Source organism: Epinephelus moara, chromosome 12 (genome assembly GCF_006386435.1).
Source record: "Epinephelus moara isolate mb chromosome 12, YSFRI_EMoa_1.0, whole genome shotgun sequence".
Taxonomy (NCBI): domain Eukaryota; kingdom Metazoa; phylum Chordata; class Actinopteri; order Perciformes; family Serranidae; genus Epinephelus; species Epinephelus moara.
In genome coordinates this window covers 37155639-37165557 of record NC_065517.1, presented here as the reverse complement: position 1 = coordinate 37165557, position 9919 = coordinate 37155639, and the positions used below count along the sequence as shown (strand labels likewise).

The window sequence follows — 9919 nt, the reverse complement described above, 5'->3', positions numbered from 1 at the left end:
GCGTAGTTTAGGCCCGTTTGGTTACTTCTCAATGACATCTGATCGTTATGTCCCCAAAAATCATCAGTTGCCTCCTGCGAAATGCCGTGTACTGTGACACCTGCCATAGCGCCGGTCACTGAATGTTGATAGTTTGTCCGAGTGAGTGGAGGGGGCGTGGCTTAGCCATAGGTCAATTGTCTCTGTTTTTGGATTTTTTCGTTCACCTTGAAGGCATGCGAGCAAAAAAAGTTATTAGGTGAATAATTGATACAAATGCTCATTTTGTTGTTTAAGTATTCCTTTACCCAAAGAGAATAAAGAGAAGGGTGGTTGGTATGAAAGACTGAGTAAAGACAGGGCAGCTGTTCAGAACTTTGCATAAACATTTTGAAGGACAAGTGTAAACGGCAGCTACAAAAAGATGCTTAAGCTATTATTTTCTACTGTTCCATTAATGCCTTGCTCACCAACAGAACTTCTTCCCAAATAAACCATAAACAGTACATACAGCCTTTATATGCTGCAGTGCCAAAAATTCTAACTCTGCCTAAGCTCATCAAATTTAATTTGGCTGTCAGTAACTAGGCTTTGGTTTCGCTACTGTTAATATTTTTCTTGGGGAATTTCATGTTAGTCTCCACCCATCACAATGTGACGTGCAGAAGTGCACCATGTGTGTGTGTTGAACACATATGGTTATATTTGTATTGACTGTTCTTAAAAACATTTTTGTACTGACATTGAAAATCAAAGTAAAAACAAGTCTCAATTCTGCTTTACAGTCTTGTTATGTGTCTTCATGGGGATCTTTTTTGCAAAGTTCAATGAGGAATATACAAAGGTAAAAACAGAGTTATGCTATGACTCTGCTGTGATATCTCCACTTTAGCAAAATATGGGTTTTTGTGGCTACAGAAAAGTGACCAGAGGGCTGCTAGCAGTAAGGGTAATTTCACAGCAGCCATGTTTTACTACAGTATAAGATTAATTTTACTGGGGCTGCCCCAGAATGTCAAAGACTCCAATCGTCAGTCGAACACACCCCCAGTCAACTGAGATTCTTCAAGCAGATTTTTTTTCTTCGTCTTCAGGCAGTGTGCAGTATACGTCTAGTGGCATTTCAGTCACTAGAAGTAGGTGCAGAGTGAATGCTCCTTAAAATAACACTGCTCTCCAGTACAGGCAGCTGCAGATCCAGACCCAGTCCCAGGGTGAGTCTGAGTGAGATGGAGGCAGATAACGTTATCATTTGCCTTCTGCTTAGAAGTGGTGAATCTGCAGCTCACAGCATCTTAATACGATACAGTCTCTGGCTTTTGTTCGATATCTAGTGTCAGCAAAAAATGTTGCACTAACGACCTAACTAGCATTAGCATCTGCTGATTTTCTAAATTAGGCCACTGACTAGTTAAGAATGCATCCGTACTTTGATTCAGAGTTATTAGTAACTTGTTACCTATTTATTAATTAGAAATACATGCCCGCTTTGTTTCTTTATACACTGATAACTACACAGGATTTTGTTAGTACTACCACAACTATTTGTTTGGTAAACCGATGAGTCTTCTCAAGTTACAATAGGCCCGTTTCCACTGAAGAAGTTCCTGGTACTATTTGGGGGGCAGGAACTACTACAGGAACGTCCTCTCGCTTGGCCCTCTCAACCGCCGCGTCTCCACTGAGAGAGCGGAGTAGGAGGAAGGTTCCTGTAAAGTTACCGGGCTCTGTATGTGACCATTTTGACCAGGTTGACGTAGGGGCGTAGGGACGCCGTTAGCCGTTAGCGGTGTCTGTAATAACTCCGGTCACGGTCTGTGGAAAAAAATATTTTTTCCAGCAGATGTCTTAGTCACAACATGATTGAGCTAATTGGAGTAGTTTCATGTCGTTTCCGACAACGGGAGGCTTTTAGCACATGACGTCCTGATGTTAGCTTTGCTGCTGCTGTTAGCTGTCCCTGTCAACTGATGCTTTCTAGACATCGTGATTTCCCAAAACTGAATAAATACCACACATAGCAACACAAAACTGCTTTGCTAGCTCAATCATGTTGTAACTAAGATATCTGCTGGAAAAAATATTTTATTCACGGACCGTTTATTGAGTTATTACAGACACCGCTAACAGCTAACGGTTAGCCCAGCTAATCTACGATAACCATGTTATTAATTACAAAATGTCACATCCCGCCTTGAGTATATCCAGTCAGCACCAAGTAATCCCCAAGCCCCAGCCAGGAGTTTCTCTGGGCTGTTCTGAGTACCTACTCCGAGGCAGGGACTTGTTTAGCCCCTGTAAAAGTTCCAGAACTCTGTCCTTCGGGGTGGTTCCTGTGGTGGAGACACGCACCAACGGCCCCGGCCCCGTAAAATTACCCTGAAGTTCCTGCGGTGGAAACGGGCCTAATGAGAGTGTTTTGTAGAATGGACCAAAATGGCTATGGTCGAATCATGGCAGTATCCTAAACTTAAAACGCTGACACTTTTTAATACCATTTTAAAGATGTTTTACATTAATGAATGAACCTTCAGCCACAACACAAGTCTTTAATGTGGCCATATTGTAATGTATTTAGCTTTTGACTGTAGAAAGCCACTTCTTCACTCGACCACTGTGAGGATGTGTTTTCTTAATGATTTGTCTTACCACTGCAAAACTAATGTATACCACAAAATCCAAGCTGTGTTTCCCCCCAAATCTGTGACAAGTGTCTTTCCCCTCAGTCATACGTCCTCTCTGCCCTCTTCTCTCACCGTCTCTGGATCATTAATATTCCGGTGAGCTGCAGAGATGTGGAGGAATCTGGTTGCTGCATCGCGGCACTCTTCGTAGCTACTAAATAATTTAAAGGGCTGTTACCTGATACTCTGATTGTGTGTGTGTGTGTGTGTGTGTGTGTTGGCGTACAGCGCATGTTTTGCGTGTGCCCAATGAGGACAGATTGAACCCAGTGAGGTGGATATATCCCCCACTCCAGTTACCTCTCTGGCTACTTAACACTGATATGAACCAGTAAGCTCTGATACTGTATCAGACAAACACACACATTCACACTGGACAATGGCATTACACTAAACACGAACGGCTGGTTAACAGTCAAACTGCCAAGTTAAGTAAGCCTGAAGAAATACACTTTTAAAAAAAAGTATTTCAGAAACAATTAAGCTGATTTTAGTGTGATATTAGCGCTGATGCAGGGGACAAATAAAAAGCTTTTTTTGGATGCTGGAGATGTTTGCAGGGTCTAAACGAGCATCATTATCCTTATCCTTAAGCTCAGTCGGACTGACTGAATGGTGCATGTGCGTAAGAAATGGACAAACAAGGTATGGAAAACTAATTAATAATGCATGTTGGGCATAAGGTTGTATCCATGGCTACTGGAACATTGTGTTTACATGCATGCCACAGTGAACATTGTTCCGTCAGAAGAGCGTGCGGCTGTAACATCAAACGGTGATGTAGAACCTGTTGTCGGGATCCGTGCGATCACAGGATCTTATCAGTGATGCTTTCACTTCTGTACTCTTTCACTCAGTGTGTTGACCTCTTGACAGCAACCAAAAAATCAGAGCAAAGAGCAAAGTGAAAGTCAACCTATAGCTTATGTGTCTTTAGAAAGAGGAATCGACAGGTTGAAATAGCTACAGATCTGTGTGGCTGTGACAACAAGAGAACAGTGAATACAGAGGTAAAGGCTTGAGACCTTGACTCCAACCAGACGGAAGTCACAAAAAGGAAGTCTTGGGACTTGGACTTCACTCTTGTAAAGCCCAGTATACACTGTGTGACTTTGAGCTGTCCCAGACTTAAGATTAGTGTTGTGTCGTTCGTGAACGAATCGTTCAAAAGAACGAATCTGTTGAGTGAATGTACTGAACTGAATCACTTCTGGAACTGATTCGTTCATTTCTCAGTTCAGTTGAGCTCAGCAGCGAGCGTGCAGGCCGGGAGTGGAACTGCCGATTCGGTCCGTGCAAACGATGAATCACTCTCGAGTTGCGAGGCAGCCAGGATGCAGGAAGGGACTGCCTACCGTGTGATGAATCACTCGGTGAACGAATTACTCGGTGAAGGACATAACCCTGATCCCTGAGTGATTCAAATCATTTCTTCTCAGCAGTACACATTCATAAGGACCGTTTTCTCCAAGCTAACGGCTAATGTAGCCAGGAGTGAGGCCACATGAACACAATCACACACCTCCCCATTGTTTTAACAGACTTAGTTTCCAGATAAACAAACTTAAAACGTTAGGCTGGCCCGTAATGAGACTCACCAGTGCAGGGCAGACGCAGCAGCAGCTCAGCCATGTGTCAGTTCAGTGAGTCGGACTACGCAGTACACAGTCAGGGCTCCTCCCACCAAGCACTGAACGATTCGGTGAATGAATCTTTTGAACACATCTTTTTAATTACCTGATTCTAGAAATTCAGTAACATCTAAACTGCTTTGCCCATCACTATTTAAGATGGTCAGCATGAGAGAAACGAGGTAATATCTTTGGTCCTGGCTCTAAAACAGTGAGAAGGATTCGAGGATGGCCGTTGTCACGTTCTTGCGATCAAAGACATCCTGGGATAAAATTCTGACAGTGTCAAAAATTTGGGATCTCCATCTGACCATGTGACTGCTGTTACCACCTATGTCTATGTCGCTGAATATTGTCAGTTATCCAGGTCATGGTAATCATAAGTGCTGCATCGTAGGCAACTGGACTTGCGTTTCTGGAAGACGTTTGCAAGTCCCAGGCTCCAAGCATCAAACTGGAACGACCATCGTTTTACAGAGAAAGTGGGCTATGACACCAGTTATGGACCCATCTGACCCTAACGACACACATGAAGGCCAGATGGGTCAACGAGTCACATGTGATATTAACGACTCTGTAAGGGTCCACACCCACGCAGAGTTTAAAGCCCGTGACTCTACGCCAGTCGGTTAAAACAGAAGAGGCCTCTTGGATGAGAGATGAAATGTCCTCAAGAAATGCAGGCAAGTCCAGTTGCCTGCGATCTAGCACTTATGATCTACCAATAGAAATACAGTATGAAATGACGCACTGGCGCTAAACCCAAATGAAATGTGTGTGATTCCAGCAAAGAGGAAAACCTTGTGGAGTTGTGGCAGCCGAAGCCTTGCCTATATGATGTGTCCTCCAGCTTTTACCATGACTGTGTAAAGAAGGACGAAGCATTGAAGGAAATAGGGGCGGAGTTACGGCTGCCAGGTGAGCAACCTAGCAGCTAGCACACACATACACACCACAGTATATAGTGCCCACAAAACTTTAGGTTATTTAATAATGTGACTCTATGTTGTGCTTCACAGTAGAAGTGATAACCCTTGCAGCATCCTTGCACCCACAGTATGGAAAGCTGTTGCATCGTACGTTGTAGCCTGTGATTCAGTAGGCACTATCATCGTACAGTCTGCATACATCAAACATGATGTTGTAACCAAGTTTATTAGATCCATGTCGTACAGTGTAGCTGCACTAAATGGAGGCAGTTTCCTGTTGAGTTAATAACGTCTCTGGCTTCATAGAGGAGGCACTTCACAAGGCTTTATTATATTGTCTTTATTAATGAGTATCTAAGGATGCTTCATCTTCACTGTTTACCTCTCCACCTACTGAACCGTCTTTTGTCCTGAGGTGCATTCTTACCTTCAATCTTTGGCTATCCTCACCTCCTCCCTCCGCACAAACTTGGCTCGTTTCTCCCGCTCTCAGTTGCTTATACAGAATGTAGGAAGTTGCCTTAAAGTTTCAGCCACTGTCACGCCCTGTTAGGTAAGATGCTATAGAGACGGCCAGTTGTGGTCACTGGGGTTAGTCATGCATCTGTGTGTTTAATTTGGTTTGTTGGCAGTGTTAAACATGTCTGGACATGTCGACTGCTTCCTCTGATGTTTGTCATTTTGGGGAGGTGCTAGTTACTCATTAGAGAAACCTCAGAACAGACAGCGTCGCTCTCTGTCTTACCTATTTTACCTTTCCAGAGACTTCTGTGAGGTGTGAATCCACATGGTCTTCAGTCCAGTTGAGTATGGATGTGCACTCGCTGTACACACTCAAGGTTGTAGGTATCGAGTAACATGGTGTGTCCAGACAGAAATTAAAGCCCATGTTCACCTTGTGTAAATTTCATGTATTTGTCAGCTGGACTGTTGGTGGCTATTTGGGGTGAATAAACCCACACTGTACAGACTGTAGACTGTAAAGATGGACAATGTGACCCCGCTTCCTCCCACTGTACAAAGATTAAGCTAAATTATCCCAGACACGGTCACTGCCACATTGCACGTCGTTTGAAGCCAGTACAGAGTTCCCACCCATACACCCATCTAACCAATCGCAAGCAGTGCCATTGATGGTGAGCACATTGATTGGCTCACATAGATGTGAATCATGATGTTACAAAGTCAAATAACTAATTAAAACAGAACTTATCAGAGAAATTAACAAAAACCATCTTTGGGGAAAAAATGTATGTGACGTTTTCTTTGAGTTTTTAGTTTGGCCACTAGGGGGTGATCGAGATGTTTTGGCTTCATGTTTGGGGAGCTGTTAGGTCGTCCATCTTTATGTAGTGCTGCAGGAAGGAATCCTAAAACCTGTAAGTAAGTTTGGGCTGTGATTAGATGCCTAAAATAAGGTCTGGGGTTAACATGTGGGGACGTAACGTTGTGGCCACATAGATCACAACCGTCTATTGCACTGTCTCCATTTAAAAGTGCAATATTACGACCTCCTCCACTGAGGCTTTGTTTGTTGTAGTAAACGTTTGACTCCACCCTCTAGTGCCATCTATCTGCTGCATCTATGCCAACATGAAGGAAGCATGGAAGTATGAAGGCAGTGATGGACATTATCTTTTTTCATATGCAAAGGGAGCATAAATGAGCCTTGAGAGAAGCTTACAGTATGTTTGTGCAGACTTGCATGGTAATTGATCTAATGGTTTTTGAGATATTTCTTGAGCAATGAAGCTGCCATAGCTAAGATAAAGTTAATAGAGACAATAAGATGTGGATAGACATACAGATTCCTGTCTGAAAGCTGAAACCTTTATTGGATGTGTGTGCGGGCACATTGTGGATGCACGACTGTCTGTGTCATCATTTGATGTATTGCAGCTTAATCCCTCTGTTAATGACTGATGAGAGATGTGTCCTTTGTGTTCGCTTTTTCATAGAACAAATGCAGGATTAAGAACAGAGACAAAAGAACAAACGTGCAGCTGCTCCCAGAGTCAACCTCCAGATAACAGAGAAGAACACTACATTGTTATTGCATGATCATCCAAAATTCAGTTTCCTGCAAACAAACAAAAATAAAAACATATTTTGAAATGTAATTAGTTATAATTATATAATTTGACACCAAGTTTAATTAGCTAATGATGATACTGATATAAAAATGCATGCTGGTGGTCACCTGGAGGCCACAGGGGTTACAGGTGCAGCAGTTATGAAATGAAATGGATGGTGTTACCCCATTAGCACTTCAATAGTCTTGGGTGTCTCTGAGAATAATCGCCGTGCCCATCACAAGTGTTTGTGTGTGTGTGTCAGTCTGGGCTAGCCTGTGTTCCGGCGTGTCTGGTTTCTAATGATGGTCATCCATAATTGAGTGTCACCTCGCAGGGGGTGCAGTCCAGGGTGGCGCAGTGGTTAACTGGGCTCCGGCTGCTCGCCATGACAGCGTGTGTGTATGAGTCACGGGGGTCAGCGGCGCACAAAACGTCCAGCGCCGCAGAGTAGTCACCTGAGCCGAACACTGTTTAATTGATGCCACCTCTGATTAACTGTCAGTTCAGGATTAACACCAGCTAATTCACTAAAATACACCCTGACCGGAGGGACACTGTGTCACTTTAACCTCCGCACCTGAAACTGCCCTTAACCTCCACACATGGGAGCTCAACCTTCATGGCAGATTGACACTCTAAAAGGAGGTAGGTTATCAGAAAACAGGTTTGTTTATATCAAGCTCCTAAAAGTTTTCCAGTGTGACACTAAATAAACATTTCTTTAAAGGGTCATTACAACTGAGTTACAATACTGACCCTTGATTTTAAATACAAGTTTAAATAAAATAAAAAAAAATCTGAAAACATTCTGAAAATTTATTTTAATCTGGGGTGAAATCACATGGGGTCATAGTATAGTATAGCATGTCACTCAAAATCATGAAAAAGTGTCATAGTATAGCATGTCATGCAAAATCTTGAAAAAAAAGTCTTAGTATAATATGTCGTCCAAAATCATGAAAAAACGTCATAGTATAGCATGTCATTCAAAATACTGAAAAGAAAATCATAGTATAGCATGTCGTCCAAAATACTGAAAAAACATCATAGTACAGCATGTTGTTCAAAATCTTGAAAAAAAGTCATAGTATAGCATGTTGTCTAAAATCTTCAGAAAAAGTCATAGTATAGCATGTTGTTCAAAATCATGGAAAAACATCAAAGTATAGCATGTCGTCCAAAATAATGAAAAAAAGTCATAGTATAGCATGTTGTTCAAAATCATGGAAAAACATCATAGTATAGCATGTCGTCCAAAATAATGAAAAAAAGTTGTAGTATAGCATGTCTTCCAAAATAATAAAAAAACATCATAGTATAACATGTTCAAAATCTTGAAAAAAAGTCATAGTATAGCATGTCATTCAAAATCATGGAAATAAGTCATACTATAGCATGTTGTTTAAAATCATGGAAAAACGTCATAGTATAGCATGTCGTCCAAAATAATGAAAAAAGTCATAGTATAGCATGTCGTCCAAAACGTTGAAAAAAGTCATAGTATAGCATGTTGTTCAAAATCTTGAAAAAAGGTGACATTATGGCATGTCGTTCGAAATCATGAGAAAATGTCATAGTATAGCATGTTGTCCAAAATCTTGAAAAAAAGTCATAGTATAGCATGTCGTTCAAAATCTTGACAAAAAGTCCTAGTATAGCATCTCGTTCAAAATCTTGAAAAACAGTCATAGTATAGCATGTTGTTCAAAATGTTTAAAAAAAAGTCATAGTATAGCATGTCGTTCAAAATCTTGAAAAAACAGTCATAGTATAGCATGTCGTCTAAAATCTTGAAAAAAAGTCATAGTATAGCAGGTCGTCTAAAATCTTGAAAAAAAGTCATAGTATAGCATGTCGTTCGAAATGTTGAAAAAACAGTCATAGTATAGCATGTTGTTCAAAATGTTGAAAACAGTCATAGTATAGCATGTTGTTCAAAATGTTGAAAAAAGTCATAGTATAGTATGTTGTTCAAAATGTTGAAAAAAAGTCATAGTATAGCATGTTGTTCAAAATGTTGAAAAAAAGTCATAGTATAGCATGTTGTTCAGAATTATGAAAAAAAGTCACAGTATAGTATGTTGTTCAAAATCTTGAAAAAAAGTCATAATATAGTATGTCGTCCAAAATCATGAAAAAATGTCACAGTATAGCATGTCATCTAAAATCATAAAAAAAACGTCATAGTACAGCATGTCGTCCAAAATAATGAAAAAACGTCATAGTATAGCATGTCGTTCTAAATCATGAAAAAACGTCATAGTATAGCATGTCGTTCTAAATCATGAAAAAACATCACAGTATAGCATGTCGTTCGAAATGTTGAAAAAACAGTCATAGTATAGCATGTCGTCCAAAACGTTGAAAAAAGTCAAAGTATAGCATGTTGTTCAAAATCTTGAAAAAAAAGTTATAGTATAGTATGTCGTCTAAAATAATGAAAAAACGTCATAGTATAGCATGTTGTTCAAAATCTTGAAAGAAAAGTTATAGTATAGTATGTCGTCTAAAATAATGAAAAAACGTCATAGTATAGCATGTTGTTCAAAATCTTGAAAAAAAAGTTATAGTATAGTATGTCGTCTAAAATAATGAAAAAATGTCATAGTATAGCATGTCGT

General features: G+C 40.6%; 1 protein-coding gene across 2 annotated transcripts in view; it reads left to right on the top strand.

The window, feature by feature from the left end:
- The window catches only part of LOC126398977 (hormonally up-regulated neu tumor-associated kinase), a 987429-nt gene that overhangs the window by 197514 nt on the left and 779996 nt on the right, over positions 1–9919 (top strand). The window lies entirely within an intron of this gene.